This window comes from Mercenaria mercenaria, chromosome 19 (genome assembly GCF_021730395.1).
Source record: "Mercenaria mercenaria strain notata chromosome 19, MADL_Memer_1, whole genome shotgun sequence".
Lineage (NCBI taxonomy): Eukaryota > Metazoa > Mollusca > Bivalvia > Venerida > Veneridae > Mercenaria > Mercenaria mercenaria.
In genome coordinates, this window is record NC_069379.1 from 37,019,987 (window position 1) to 37,038,006 (window position 18,020).

Here is an 18,020-nt window from a genome sequence, read left to right on the forward strand (position 1 = left end):
ATGTTTATTTCGTAACTATTGTTAAAAACTAGTTTTCTTATTCTAGAGAGTACAAGTGTTTTATAAACGAAATGCTATTTCTAATTCGTGAATGCAATTTTCAAATGTCTAAAGCTGACAAGCCAAATAGGAAATACTAAAGATGTCCTTCCAAACACAATAAATATAAATAAGACAAAATATCATTTAAAGGTATACTGGAACAAATTGTCATTTTTGAACACATGACAAAATACTTGAGACAGTGTATGTAAACATAAACTCAACAAGTTTATGTGTATTAAGTTCTGTTTTTAAAATAGTACACGCTGTGGACACGTATGGCCTAGCACAGTATAAATGTGTCGTACTACTTCAATTGTAAAAGTATCTTTTAATTCATTGACTGTTATTTATTGCATGACATTAATGCTCTACATACACAATTAAATCAATATATATTCAGTGAAGTTAGATATATCTAATTACGGTTTTCTACATATGAACATGATGAAGTAAATATTTAAATATAAAGTATTTTAGTGAAAGATTGAAAGACATTGGATATTGTTAAAAACGGTTCCATTTTAGTTGTGATTTTTGTAATTGCACACGATCAATTTTATACCCAGGTGCAGAAAGTACAATATAACTAAGACAGATCAATTTTATTCATTTACGAGAATTTCAGTGCAAATGCATCTCATTTCACATGGTAATTAAACTGGTATATTAGCGGCACAATCACTGGCGCCAGACCAGAAAGAAAATGCCTCTGTACATGTTATACCATGCCCCTAGGTATTCTATAAGAACCATGGTCATGATGGGGAAAATATACTTACCCGTTTCAATCGTACATTTCTCAACTTAATCGCGCAGTTCGGTGAATGGGTACTTAGTATATTGAACAAGCGATAATTTATCTTCCATCGTGCACCAGTCACATTGTCTCAATATTCCATATTGCTGAGATTAGCAACATATTTTATGCTTTCGTCAACGTTACAGAAAAAACTTGCTTGACCTTCCCTAATAAACATCCGGTCTAGAGGTCACGCATTGTGCACATGTTGGGCGAATTGTAAACAAACAAAAACAGAATTAGAAATAATCACAATTTTATACTAAAACTCGAAATGATGAATGAAGTTCATCTTGTATATGATCTTTAATTTGAAATCGTACATTGGTCTGCATCTGTTCTGTTTATTTTATTCATTTTTGCACATTTATGCTGCATTTTCACATTTTAGCGAACACGTGTAGTAAAATGACGATTGACATACATTTTCACAACAGCCAGTCAGAATGGTTTTGTAATCTAGAACGGAACTTCACCAGGGAAGTTTAAGAAAGTTTTTTGTGTAACGTTGAAATAACTACGCGTTGTTTTTCTAAGATAAGATGTATTGAAGAAATGTGACCGGTACGCAATGGAAGATAAATTACCACTTGTTTGATATCCATAGTACACATTTACCGAACTGCGTGTTTTAGGTATGAAATGCGCGATAGAAGCGGGTTAGTATATTTTCCCCTTCATGACCATGGTTCTAATTGAATACCTGGGGGGGGGGGGGCGGGGGTTTGGTATAACATGTACAGAGGCATTTTCTTTCTGTTCTGGTGTCAGTGGGCACAATTAATGGAAACATGAATTTATCCTTATCACCGGTTTTATCTTTTTGATCATTTTCAAACGACGTAGATATCATTTATATCAATATGTGTATTGTAGACTATTTCCTACATTAATATTGATCAAATAATCAAGGCATTCTCGTCGTTTGAATTTACGATGTACAGGATTTGTACAGTAGATTAAAAAAATCATTCCTACATGATTATTGGAATAATTATGAAAGCAATTAATATTCTGAATTATGCGGCAATTTGTCATCATGGCTGACGACATCATCTTTTTTTCACCGCTCTTCCCGTCAACAGTTGGCTATTGCAGACATTACAACGATCGGTGTTCATCATTTTTTGAACTGCCACATAATTCAAGCTATGCTATCAAATGAAAATTGTATTTTATGAGTTAAGTCTAAATATATTTATGAGTTAAGTCTAAATATATTTATGTCTGCTAACTGATTCTTCATCTATATTAAATAAATACATTGAGCAGTATATTTTGTATCAGTGTTTACTTTTTATTTTATTTTATTTATTTTTTTGTTGGATTTAACGTCGCACCGACACATGATAGGTCATATGGCGACTTTCCAGCTTTAATGGTGGAGGAAGACCCCAGGTGCCCCTCCGTGCATTATTTCGTCACGAGCGGGAACCTGGGTAGAACCACCGACCTTCCGTTTACTTTTTAATATGCTATAGTATATTTGTTAGGGCCTCCGTGTTCGAGTGCTTGAGGTTGCTAACTTGAATAACTTGCCTCTCACCGATGCTAGTTCGAGCTTCACTTTTTCGTAGAAATCATTATGTGAGGAATGCATCAAGTTGGTTTACAGAAGGTTGTCGGTTCTGCACAGACGATCGTGTGTAATGAAATAGTGCTAGGAGCGGCACCTGATGTCTTCCTCTGCCATCAAAAGCTGGAAAGATGCTTTATGAACTATGATTATGTGGGTGCGACGTTAAACCTTACAGAAATAGTACGTTTACTTATATTAATACGGAGGGGCCTCCGTGGCCGAGTGGTTAAGGTCGCTTGCCCCTCATCGGTGTGGGTTTGAGCCTCACTCGGGGCGTTGAATTCTTCATGTGAGAAAGCCATCCAGCTGGCTAACGGAAGGTCAGTGGTTCTACCCAGGTGCCCGCTCGTGATGAAATAATGCACGGAGGGGCACCTGGGGTCTTCCTCCACCATTAAAGCTGGAAAGTCGCCATATGACCTATCATGTGTCGGTGCGACGTTAAATCCAACAAAATAAAATAAATAAATATATTTATACGGGGTATATGTAGAGCCTATGTTCACATTAATTGAAACACAATGCTACCTATTTTTACTACAGAGTCAACACAAAGCTTCTGACACTTTATCCAATTACGATACGTGTTGGTTGGTAATAAAGCCATAAACTACCATCCTTTTTTCTAAATTTGCATAATTTTACTACCTTCTGCAACATATAGCCCATTAATGACTTGATACAGAAAATAATGTTTTCATTAGACACATGACTTAAAGGTTTCTATTTTCTCCGCCCTCTGATTACAAGGTGTTTCCATAACGTAAACTTGCTACTTTATTATTTACAACTATTACATTTATAATAATTGTACGAATAAATTTACATTATTCATAATATTCAAAGTCCGACAATACTATATCGTCTCCAGTTAATAGTATCATATACTAGTAAATAAAGTGTTAGCAATTAACAATGTGTGTGTATTTTCTGGTCGTGAAAAAATATTCTATACACGTTTTTCTGTGAAAGTAAGGGATTTATGTTTGCTTGTGTATATGTTGCTGTTGCCTACGCATGTATTATGAATGTGAAATTCTGTGTTGATGACGGTTACTAAGAAGGACCTACAGCTTCATAATGTAAACATTCAAGAATTATCTCTGTCTAATTCTAAGTTGTCCCTATTATTCCTGTGTATACTCGCATTTATTTCTTCGTGACTATATTTGTTTCAATTTCTTTTTCACGACTTTTTCTTGGACAGTCCAAGCAATGTTATAAATTTCGTAAGGCCTATTTTTTATTTCCGGCAACATGCTTAAAATAAGGGTAAGGAAGGTCGGATTTTTTTTTAATTAAGTGAGAACTTTCAGTAAATAAATTTCCAACACCACTGACTATGTTTAAAGCATAGAAAGTGCTGTTTTACGCCTTCTTTTGTTAAAAGGTTGAAAAAATATTCTCCAAGGTCATAAAAACATTTAGGGTCTGGCCACAGGTTTAGGGTAGATCGTGATACAGGAAACGAAGACTTTATTACGCCTTACATATGATTTCAGAAGTTAAATACTTTTTCCGTACATAATTATTAAGTAAATAAATGATAAACAAAGCAAACAAACACAAATTCTAATGGTCTGCGTGCCCTTGCGTCTCTATATTGTACACAATTTCAAACAAAACATTTTGTCTAACACAATGCATTCACAAAATGTAAGTCTAGAATGTTTTATATAGGTATAAAGTTTTATTTTTCGTCTCGTCAGTAAAAATGTCGCATGAAATACTCGTACAGTACATATACACGGACAACCAAAGATTAGCGGTGAATTGTACAGAAGTTAGAACTATTTTAGAAAGACATCTGTTCATGCTTATTAGATTAAAAGCAAGAATACCAGTTTTATCTCTAGCACAGATGCCATTTATCCGCGATTAATTTCACCGGATTGAGTTACGAAATGGTTCATTAACAGAAGACAAAATACCACGTCTGTATTGATGACATTTTTTTTTCTATTGGCACGCCTAGTTTTCCGATAACAGCAACACTATCTATCCATGGAAGTTTCATTCCACTGTTAGTGGATGCTATAAAAAGATCCCTTGTATACAAAAAATAGCACCCTAAAAGAGTCCCATTAATTAGAAACATTTGTCAATCAAAATGACTGATTCTGTGCTTCAAGTTTTATTTCAAAAAGATTTCTGAAAATCTTCCTGGTATAATTTATGTTTTCAAAGAGTATTTTGACAGTGTCACGGGGTGAGACAAAAATGTGCAACAAGACAGGGACTTGAACCCGGGCCCTCGGAATACCGTTCCGATGCTCTACCGATTGAGCTACCCGGCCGCCTACACAGATTCTCCCCGTTTTGATATTAAAGGCATATACCGTGACATATTTCCCCATCATATAAAATTTGTCCTCAAATTTCAGGGGGTACTTATATATCAGCAAAAACAGGCGTCGGAGACTAACCAGTGTCATGCCGTCACTGTCCTATGTTCGGCGCCAAAGTCACAGGGTAAGAATAATGTGCAACTAGACCGGGACTCGAACCCTGGGCCTCGGAATACCGTTCCGATGCTCTACCTACCGAGCTACCCAACCGCCTACACACTGTTTCCTCGTTTTTTAATTTTCAAGTTCCCTACCGTGTCATATTTCCATACTATTTTGAAATTCGTCCTCAAATTTCAGTGGGTACTTAATATATATGCAATTACAGTCTTCGTAGACTAACCAGTGTAATACCGTCACGGTCCCATGTTGGGCGCCGAATTTCAAAGAGTGAGAAAAATGTGCAACAAGACCGTGACTCGGACCCGAGGCCTCGGAATACCGTTCTGATATTCGACCTAATTGCCCGCACACTATATTTTCTTTTTAATGTTCAAGTTCTATACCGTGACATATTTGATAGTTCGTCCTCGAATTTCAGTGAGTACTTTATTATATTAAGCAATTACAGGCGTCGTAGACTAAACAGTGAAATGCCAGTGGGCGCCAAATTTCACATGGGGAGAAAATGTGCAACCAGACCGGGACTCGACCCCGGGACCTCGGAATATCGTTCTGATGCTCTAACGACTGAGCTACCCGGCCGTCTACTTTTTCCACCGTTTAAATATTAAAGCCCTATACCGTGACAACAGTATGATTCTTTCTGATTTTTAATATACAAAGAAATTCGTTGATATTAGCTGATAAACACTGAATTTAAGATATAAATTATAGATACCGATTCTTTCAAAATGTAGGATTAAAGTAATAGGTCCGGAATGAAATTCGGTTTTATTTCAGCATTCTTCGACCGTAAACGTAGCTTATATGAGCAATGGTTTCTATAAAAAAAGGAAAATGTTGAAACCAAATAAGGAGCAAACGCTATCAAATGTAAATTGCCATGAAGTCCACAACCTCAAAAAATACACAAACTGCGAGCGTAGATACAAAGACCACCACCCTCCCTATTTCTATTATGACGTAAACCATTTTATTGTTGACCTTGTCAAATATAGGTAAACCTTCCTATTTCTATCATGACGTAAAACATTTTATTGTTGACGTTGTCAAATATAGGTAAACCTTCCTATTTCTATCATGACGTAAAACATTTTATTGTTGACCTTGTCAAATATAGGTAAACCTTCCTATTTCTATTATGACGTAAAACATTTTATTGTTGACCTTGTCAAATATAGGTAAACCTTCCTATTTCTATTATGACGTAAAACATTTTATTGTTGACCTCGTCAAATATAGGTAAATCTACTTATTTCTATCATGACGTAAAACATTTTATTGTTGACCTCGTCAAATATAGGTAAACCTTCCTATTTCTATTAGGCGTAAAACATTTTATTGTTGACCTTGCCAAATATAGGTAAACCTTCCTATTTCTATCATGACGTAAAACATTTTATTGTTGACCTTGTCAAATATAGGTAAACCTTCCTATTTCTATTATGACGTAAAACATTTTATTGTTGACCTTGTCAAATATAGGTAAACCTTTCTATTTCTACACTGACGAGATAAAGAAACGCCTCATTCAAACTCGGTATACAATTTTTCGTTAACCGTGATTCAAAATTAGAAAAGAACAATTCCATTCGCAAATTAGATGCTTTACAAGAATTTATGGTCAATAAGAAATCATTTCATTGTCGCATTAAGCTTAAATCTTGAATTATAATAGCCCGGTCGGAGAAATTGCATTAGAAAAATCAGTAGCGCGTGTGGCCACCTCTGCTAGCAACCACAGCAGCAAGGCGACGCCTCATAGAGCCGCACCAGTTGCGTAACAGATACCGTGGGATTCTGGCCCACTCCTGGTGCAGCGCTGCTACCAGTTCCCGGACGTTTGCTGGCTGGGGTTGACGTTGGCGTGACCGCCGTCCGAGATAATCCCACGCGTGTTCAATCGGATTGCGAACACGCCGGCCAAGGTAAAACATTAATGTTTCTAGCCTGTAGAAAGTCCCTGGTGACGCGTGCAACGTGAGGTCGCGCGTTGTCGTGCTGATAGACTAATCCTTGACGTTGACGGAATAAAGGGACAACTACATGACGTAATATCTGGTCGATGTAACGCCTGGCTGTGAGATTACCTTGGCAAACGACGAGTTGGGACTTAAACCTATGGTTGATTGCTGCCCACACCATTACTCCACCTCCACCGTAACGATTGTGCTCCAAAACGCAATTGTTTGCGTAGCGTTCATGGCGTCGTCTATAGACACGGATACGTCCGTCGGCGTTCCACAAGTTGAAACGCGACTCGTCACTGAACACTACGTTCTGCCAACGCTGGCCGCGATAGTTGCGGGCCCAAATAAGACGTTTGTGACGGTGGCGTAACGTTAGAATTAGACCGCGGTAGGGCCTACGACAGGTAATTCCGCGTTCTTTGAGTCGATTTCTCACTGTATGTCGACTAATTGGACGTCCACGGTTACCTACAACTATACGTGACGTAGATTACGCCGTCACAAATCTGTCACGTAAATGACGTTGACGTATATAATTATCCTGTCGTATTGACGTTACACGCGGTCTACCTGAACGTGGTCTATCGATAGACGTTCCCGTGTCTCTAACACGTCGAATAAGACGCACAATTGTCGAACGAGAGACGTTAAAACGTCTAGCAACTTGTTCCTGCGTTCGCCCACATTCAAGCATAGCCAAAACCTGAGCCCTCTCTTCAGAATTCAGCCTCGGCATTACGAAAACTAATGTTTTTTTCAGAGAATAGCTGAAAATATGGTTGTGTGTCGTATTACACATGTACACGTGCAAAAATCGTTCAATCAAACCACATGGTTTACATGCACGGACTGCACGAGGAAATCATGACCAGGTACATGAAGTGAACAAATGGCTGAATGAAATCGCGCGAGTTTTTGTTCACTGTGTTTGTCGGTCAGAGTACATGTAGATTTACTACATTTCACAACAATTAAAAGCGTTAGGAAAAAAATAACGCCAAATTTCAATGAGGCGTTTCTTTATCTCGTCAGTATATCATGACGTAAAACATTTTATTGTTGACGTTGTCAAATATAGGTAAACCTTCCTATTTCTATAATGACGTAAAACATTTTGTCGTTGGCCTTGTCAAATATAGGTAAACCTTCCTATTTCTATTAGGCGTGAAACATTTTATTGTTGGCCTTGTCAAATATAGGTAAACCTTCCTATTTCTATTAGGCGTGAAACATTTTATTGTTGGCCTTGTCAAATATAGGTAAACCTTCCTATTTCTATTATGACGTAAAACATTTTATTGTTGACCTTGTCAAATATAGGTAAACCTTCCTATTTCTATCATGACGTAAAACATTTTATTGTTGACGTTGTCAAATATAGGTAAACCTTCCTATTTCTATCATGACGTAAAACATTTTATTGTTGACCTTGTCAAATATAGGTAAATCTTCCTATTTCTATCATGACGTAAAACATTTTATTGCTGACCTTGTCAAATATAGGTAAACCTTCCTATTTCTATCATGACGTAAAACATTTTATTGTTGACCTTGTCAAATTTAGGTAAACAAAGAGAGATTTTTTTCAGCAGGAAAAACTATCCATTTCATACAAAGGTTGTTATGTCTAATTATTTCATTTGCGGACAGGTATAATATTTCTTTTTAAATATGGAGGCTTATTAGGAGTACTTTTCCGAGTTTAATTCAATGAATTTAATTTATACATGTATGCCAACATCTCAATGTTGTGGAATGATCATGATTCCCAGTGATATAATTTTACAATTACATTTTAATTTGCTGCATACAACCTATTTTTTTTAAGATACACTCATTATTTCATAACTGTAATTTTGTTTGCAAATGTATTGTATATTTACTTATGGTTATTCATTACATCTGGTTCAATAAGTTTGTTTTTTTCTTGAGAATAATTCATTAAAATACTGAAGTTTTATCATTCTTCTGTGAGGGGAAAACAAAACTGGCCTAAAGAGAGCTCTTTAAAATAATCTGAAAAGTGAAATCGCACAAAAATAGGCCATATCGAACTGACTCACAGTTTTCAATAATAACATGAAACGTTATTTTGACTGCTGAAATCTGCTATTTGTTCTGTGTATCATGTATCATGAGAAATCTAGAATCTTAACAACGTTTGTGTTATTTTGTGACATTCATTTTCGTCATGTGTCTCTTGGCGATTACATGTTTACAAATTCATTTTTATGATAGTTCACACAAGTTTGAGTGACCTATACAGCTAGGCCCTCAAACAAACGTTATTCAAACATTTTACTTGAACTTGGAATCATTTAGAGTTCTTCATGTGAGGAAGCTATCTAAATGACTCACGAAAGGTCGGTGGTTTTTACACATCTAGTAACATGCTATAGATAACAACAATGCCTACCGTCTCTTTATGGCGCATAATGTGCGGTTATCAGCTTACTTGAAACTAATCTAAATCAATAGCTGTCAAACAACACATAAATTAGATACGCGAGCAGTTTACCAATATTCTGAAAAAAAAACCCGTAAAATTAACGTATAGATAAACAGCTGCCAGGGTGGAGTCTATTGTCTCATAATAGCTACTAATACAATTCATATTGACACAGGTTTGCAATTACATAAATGACACATACATATGTTTGTTTGATTTATACAGCTGATACCTATGAAGAAATTCTAAACTGCTATAACTGAATATTAAATGAAGATATTCTTTATTTTCACAAAAAGAAATAATGTATTATGACAAAATAGTTCTTTATACTGCCTACGCTTGTACATGCAATGCGATCTTTTCTTTATGAAATATGAAATATTTTAGCGGATGCCACCGTTGTATACAAAAGATAATAGGTAAGGGTAGATTTCTCGGAAGCACAGAGCAGCAAAAACACAGCCCAAGAGCCACGCATTTTTTAGTAGGCCCACAACAAAAAGAAGCTGTAATGGAAAAATATTTCTGACGAGTTGCTTCAAACATCCAACAAGTACATATTAAATTATGCTAATACTGATGGAGGGGAAGGAAACGGCAAGGGGCGAAACGGGGTCGGGGTGGGAGAGGAATCCGAAAGGGAAAGTTGAACAAGGACGAATATACAAGTTAATGCCATGTTCTTTAAAAACAGTCGCACTACAACGTAAACCACAATAGCGCAGACACTCATGTACCAAAGATAAACACACAACTACGATCAACTAAATAACATAGAAAAACGAACAAGCAACACATAAGAAAACAGTAGGGCACCGTTATAGACTCACAAGCATACAAACGCACCCACACACTAGGAAAAACAATCTAGTACCGTCTCAAAAAGTAGCGTAAATGCAAGTTAAAAGAGAGGGCAATATGGGGAGTAGGGCGGAGGAAAAACGCTTACAACAAACAAGAAAACATACGCAACAGACAATACAAGACAGACAAAACAACCAGTTGAAAATAGGGGCACCGCCTTGGAACGGTTAGTAACACAGAAAACATATTTGAACGTGTTTATCATGCAAATGGATCTATATAAATCTGGTTTCATTAGAAATAGAATTAAATCCACAGGGTAAATTTCTAGACAGTTTGTTTTGTGGTTAGTGTCTCTGGATGCGTTTCGTATGTAATATATTACAAGTGATATCTTAGACAAGAATATTTTTAACAAAATTTTTGAACCATACAACACAACTAACAAAACTGATAGCAGCCTCGATTTTATTATGTCTGTTCGTGAAACGCTGTGAAAATAATGCCTCACGCCCTCTAGTGGCAACGGTAGTAAATGTCAAGTATTGAGACAGCCGCATTTAATGAACTCTGTTAAACAAAAGAACGAAGAAAACGTATCTAAATTAAATTCATGTTCTAGGTGAATAAAATAGCCCTCAGCATTTCAATATTCAAGTCGTGATAATAAAATCTGGAACAACATGCTCTGTCATCTTTTTGTAATACTACTACTTATAATAATAATTACAATAATAATAATAATAATAATTACACTAATAATAATAATAATTACAATAATAATAATAATTACAATTATAATAATAATTATAATAATAATAATTATAATACCAATAATAACTATAAACTATTGTTTACCTTATTTCTTTGAAATTGAAATATGTGTTTTTCGTAACGATGCGAAGGGCTAAGTACAGGCTGATCATGATCTGAACTGGTCCAAAAGGCAGAATCAGTCGTGACCAGCATGATAAGGGTTAAAAGATACTGCAAAGGGTAACAACTTTCTGTTGAAATAAGTAATCTTAATGAATCATATCCAGTTACTTTTGATAGTGGATGAAAAAGCTGATGACTAGATATCGATATTCATTTCGACGCAATGAAAATGTTTATACAGTATTATGTATGACCATCTGTAATCAGTAAATGAAATAACTTCGATGTCTATTGTACATGAACATAATTTAACAGGATCATTTTGGATCAATGAAAGACATTATCTGGTTATTCTTAAATGACTTTTTTTTCAAATAAGATTGAACGAATTGAACATGTTTGATTTGAAAAAGCGAAGGAAGCTGCACAAGATCTTCGTTTTATTAAATATAAAAGTACACAAAATTAAAAATTAAAACGGAAATGATTGGAAATTATCCCTAAACACTCAGTATATTGTCACTGTGTGTGTGTTATTTTGTTTTATAAACCTGTTTTAGCAAATTAGATATTACCACATTGTTAGGATTTCTACGGTAAAAATGTAAACCAACATGTTTTATCACTAATATTATGTACCACTATTTTAAGAAACACCGATCTTGTGGTACAATGTATGTGTTTAAGTCCTTGTTTCAATGGACAGATCCCTCAGCTGTTGAAACAAATAATTACAACCTTATATACTTCACATGAAGATAAACATTATTTCATTTTGATAATTAGTGTATATTTCTAAAAAAATTATTGTTGCCGATATTGTAATAATTTATGAACTGAACATTCTACAGCCACAACCAAAATAAGCTAGCATTTGCTAAATGAAACAGATGTTACTTTTATCAGTTATATGTTTTATATCCGATTTTATACTCCGGATATTATCAAGTTTAATTGACATAATCTGATTTAGCAAGAACACGTTTTGTTTAGATTATTTGCATAATGTTTTCTTATTTGCATAAAGTCATGTCCGTTTGACAGTACTTAGTTCAGCTTAGTTTGCTACTCAATCCGTGACACACATCGACAATACAAGTCTTTATCGTTTATGATTTCTGTAATTTACATATTTATTTCTAAAATCGTATCACACATCAACAATGCAAGTTATTTTCCTTCATGGTTTCTGTAATTTATACATTTACTACCCAATTCGTGACAAACATCAACAATTAAAGTTATTTTCGTTTATGATTTATGTAACTTACATATTTACTACCAAACTTCGTGTCACACATCAACAATAAAAGATATTATCGTTTATAAGTTATGTAACTTACATATTTACTATTAAAGACGTAACACATCCACAATACAAGTTATTCTCGTAATACGAGTTACTGAGTCACTATCGTTTGTTTCTTAGTTGAATAATTAAGTGAATGCAGAAAAACTTTAAACGTAATAAAATATTTAAGCATGTCTTAAATTTGGTGCACTTCGTTAAACAATAACCTTTATAAAATACTTTGTGTCAGAAAATTAAAACTATTTTTGAAACGTATAAGTGGGGAATTTTGTTATACAGTATCTATATATTTCATTTGTCTGTAATTGCTTTCATGGCATTTTATTTCAGAAAACCTGTATCATTCGAGTGTGCATATCCTTGTTGGTTTATTTGTGTGCGATGTATATCATACAGCCTCACTGACAAGTCTAAGTGACTTTAATATTCAGTCTTTGGTAGGGCAGGGTGACACCTGATGCCTCTCTGAGCACTATTGCCGACACTAACGGGTACCTAAATTGTCAACTATCCGTAAGCCAGCTGAATGATTTCATCTCATTGAACACCACAAGCAACAAGCAAAATTTCAAAACCACAACGGCTTGGGGCTCGGAAAATTAACAGCTGACAATCTTATTGATGACATAATTGAAAAATGTGTTATATAAGAAATATTTGACGTATTCCGTTCTATCACACATGACGTCGTACGATTGAAAGAAAGTCATAACACTCTTTAAGTATAACATTAATGTAACAAAATCTGACGTTGAATTCGCTTCTACTGAAGACGTGGATTGAACTGATTTATTGATCATTGATTGTTTTGGGTTTAACGCCGTTTTTCAACAGTATTTCAGTCATGTAACGGCGGGCAGTTAACCTAACCAGTGTTCCTGGATTCTGTACCAGTACAAACCTGTTCTCTGCAAGTAACTTCCAACTTCCCCACATGAATTATCAGATGTGGAGGACGAATGATTTCAGAAACAATGTCTTTGATCAAATCGACCCAGAGGACATACGCACTGGGATCGAACTCGCGACCCCGCGATCCATAGACCAACGTTTCCCTTACTGAACGAAATTTAATTAGATTGTGGAAAGCACCTTTAATAAAAAATGTTCTCGAATGATAACCCCCTTTTATGTTACAAAGCATACAATATAAATGATAATCCACATTTAATTTCATCTTTTGATTAAAACGTTCCTATTACATAGTAGATAACAAAATATTTAACTTAGATCTCATGATATCGATTAAGTGATACAATAGATATTGATTAGATTTTAACTACCTCTTGACTAGTATGTATGCTAAATTCTAAATAGTAGTGTAAATGTAGATTTATATATTATAAGAATGCGTTCTTCAGACGTAAGGAAAGAAATACATGTACTTTAGTAAACTATAATTATGACATAATTGGAAAAGTTTGGCGGCTACAACTAATTTTACTTATCTTGGCTTTTGAGAAGTGATGGGACATCATTTAAGGATATTTGAATATTTTAGCCAGAGGAGTTTTCTCTTATTACAATACGCTAGGCTTATCCTAAAAGTAATATTACATGATAATTAATTGAATCTGTTCGGTTTCTATATGTAATTTTGCGAATTTTATTATATTTGAACAACACGAGGTTTGATTTTTAGTTTTTATACGATTAAATATTTATAATCCAAGTTTACGATAGGACCAGGTCCCACTAAATTATATATATAAAAAAAACACACGAAATTAGCACTTCAACTAGATAGAGACCGTTTCTTATTTTACGATATCAAGAGCCATGTCTCAACAAAAGTTTATTGCACACATCTGATGTAATCTATTGTACAATTCGTCAAATGGACTGCGTGCATAACTCTGCATATTCTTTCCATATATGGGCTATTCCAAAAGAAATCCTGCTTCAGTGACACGATATGGTTCTTGTTTAAGAAATATTTTCAACGTCATTGATTCACTTATATTCGTGCATTAAATAGAATCTAGTATATTTAAATCAGTTACAAGTGAAATTTTACCCTTATTTTTTCAAATAAATGTCATTTGTGTTGTCATGCAAAAAATATTCCTAAACATTTATGTACCGTGAGAATAAAGAAGTCCATAGATAAAGAAAAAAGGCCCGTTATGAGACCAAAAATATATTGCTCAATTAAAGACAGTTTCAATAAAATTGCTGTGATTAATCATTGAAATAATAGCCAAGTTATAAATATACATAAAATGCTGCACGTTATGCACTGCGGCGTCAAAATGTTCTTTGTAATGAAACCATATACACAACAAAAACCATACAAAACAAAACATATACATAACAAATTCATATACATAATAAAACCATAATAAAACCATGTACAAAACCATATACATAACAAAACTTATACTCAAAGAAGCCATATGCATAAAGTTTTATACCTATTGAAACCAAAAAAGCTAAACAAAATACATAATGAATCCATATACGCAAATATCATAGAAAACAAAACATATACATAACAAATACATTTACATAATAAACCCAAATACATAATGAAACCATATACATAACAAACCTGAAACACGATGAAGCCATATACAAAACAAAGATTTATACCTAATGGAACCTTCAAGTTGAGTAAATGCATAATTGCGTAATATACGTAATCAGAACCGTATAAAAAGCTAGTGTAAAATTTCCCCGCATGAAGTAACCCTCACACAATAGGAACACATTCTGTTTCCCTTCAAAATAGCTATTGGCATTAGATTTAAATTTGAGTGAAGTTATGTAAAATTCAACATCATTACTGCCCAATTTCAGCACTTGTTTGCAACTGATAAACGAACAGTAAGGATCGAGATCAGACTGTGCAGTCTAAACTGGATCCGGTCTTATCTCCTACTATGAAGAAATTACTGATTTATGGGATACAAACTGGTCTAAAACTTTTTCGAACCGCTTCTTGTGGAATTTAAAGCGCATCTTACGATATTAAGAGCGCGTCTTGTAGTATTTTAAGAGAATTATATAAAACGCAGCTTGCTGTATTTAAAGCACGTTTTGTGGTGTTTAAAGTGCAGCTTGCGATAAGCTGCTGTTGCCCGAACGCCTGAACAGATGTGCTGTAACAGCTCTAAACTTTTTGTGCGGTATCTTGCGGTTTGACCGGCTGTCAGGACGGTTTTTCTTCGGGCAGAGGACAAAGCTAGTAAAAAAATTGAGTGCTGTTGCAACAGACTTTTGGAAAGAAGTTGTTGTTGAAACTGATGTAGGGGAGTGATCATACATAATTTTGAATCTCATGAAATATTCATTTGACTTACGTCCATTATTTATATTATTGTAATACAGCCATTATTATTCCAAATATATCATTATGCACAGTTATAGCATTTGGATAAAATATGTTTATGCATTGAATAAATGGTAAGTAATTTTATGTACTAACTAATAAAGACAAACGTACTCAACTGCGCCTTTGAAACTTGGCATCAACTGGTTTATTCCGTCTAAAAGCTAGTATGCAAATCGATTTATATGGACGCGTGAAACACCTTTTATTTTATAATTATCCGACAATCCATAAGTGCTGGAATATCTGATATTTATCATTAATTTATCGATGTAGCTCATTGCAGACTTGGAGCGGTCTTCTGCGCATGCCCGAAGGTGATTATCAATTGGCACGGCAAAAATATGCATATTTTTGCATGTCCGCATGCATTTAGTGTACAATATGCATAATCTACTGACTAAAGGTTAGGGTTAGTATCACCATGATTACAAAATATGTACATTTAAGATATTTTCGTTCAAATTTAGTTAATCCGGTATGTACCGGAGTCTGTAATTTATACAGGCGCTCCAAGTCTGAGTCACAGTCTTAATTTATTGGGAGCTTGGCATCTAATGTTTCGGCGTTACTGTTTAAACTTTTACGGAATCTGATTTATACATTTTTCCCTCAGCAGTATTTCAGTTAGCGTTCTCCCTACCTTCCGATTTAAAATCTAAACCTCTGCTAGAAATATCATTATACAACTCCTTATATAAATTGCCAGCCTATAGCCCATGTTCTGAAAATGACGATGACTTACCTGAAACATAATAAATTTTTGCCGTCTTTCAGAAGTAAAATGTACCACAAGGAACACCTGATTGTGTCCTGTAATATACATAGCAAATTCGTATGCCTTATAAAATGCTAATGCATGTTAACAATGTTTGTTTTATGGCACATTAACACAGTCCATAGCGCAAAAGAGGACCAAACATTTTCGCTTTTGATCAAATTCACATCGATGTAAAACATGAGGTATAGAATTAAGACTTTAAAACATGCCGGTGTCGCAAAGATACAACAAAAACCTTATACATGTATTATATTAGTTTACGTACCGCTTTATTCAAGTGATATTGAATTTCTTTACTTTAATCTACTTCAGTTTTTAAAGCATGTCCCAATGAGTTTGTTATATAGATTTTTTCCTTCGTTTGATGAAACTGAAATTGAATAATTTATAGTAAATAAAACAGTGTCGAAGTGCCACTGAGAGTTTAAATAGCTTTATTATTCAAATCAGAATACTCCTTTAGCGCAAAGCAACAGTAAAATATGTTAATGATATTGCTGAACTTATTTTCTCATTTGATGTTGAAGAAAGAAGATGTGTCGTCTCAATAAAAAACGACCATAACAAAATTTTGTCTCAAAGCTTAGCTTGAAAAGTTTTAGCAGTTCTAAAGTCCCTTCTATGTTATGACATGTCCAGATTGAATAGAATTACAGTTGTTCATACAGGCGGAAAACTTAGCATGAAATATGACGGTGCCGTTGCATTGCAATCCTTAAAATTTACGCGAAAAAGATTTCTTCAGTTTTTCTGTGCAATAGAGTATTTTTAGTATTATAGACGTGAAAGGTTTACGGGACTCAGGAAAACGCACTGTATACAAAATAGTAACAATTTTATACCCTGGTCACAAGAACGCTACCAGCTCCGTACAAGTAGGTTAACAGTCGAATTTTGGCAAACTTTTACAGCGTCCGTACAGACATCGCTGACACTTACAAAAGTTGTACAGATTTTTTTAATTCGTAGAGAATACGGGAACTCGCTGAAAAAGTTCCATCGAGCCCCCGAGTTCTTTACGAGCTCGTAGAGATTTTCGAAGTTAGGAGCAGCTCGCAAGAATCCCATACTGGAACCACTTGGGCCCCGGGAGAGCTGGCACGGGCAAGGCACGTATTTGGAAAACTGCAAGGCTTGCTGATGCTCGCACAACTATCACAGGGACTCGCACTGTTAGCTACATAATGTTTTTTTTTCAGACGTCGCCAAACTAATAAGCCATTTCGTATCCCAATCCAATGAAATTACCTATGGATAAATAGTAGCTGTGCTCGGGATAAAACTATTTGAGCCGCGCCATGAGAAAACCAACATAGTGGCTTTGCGACCAGCATGGATCCAGACCAGCCTGCGCATCCGCACAATCTGGTCAGGATCCATGCTGTTCGCTTTCAAAGCATATTGGATTTACAGACACTGTTAGCGAACAGCATAAATCCTGACAGGCTGCGCGGAAGCGAGGCTCATCTGGATTCATGCTGGTCGCAAAGCCAATATGTTGGTTTTCTCATGGCACGGCTCATTTTATCATTGCTTTGAATTTACTAAACATGAATTGACGTTTACTTACAGTAATTCTTACTCCTGTACAATATAC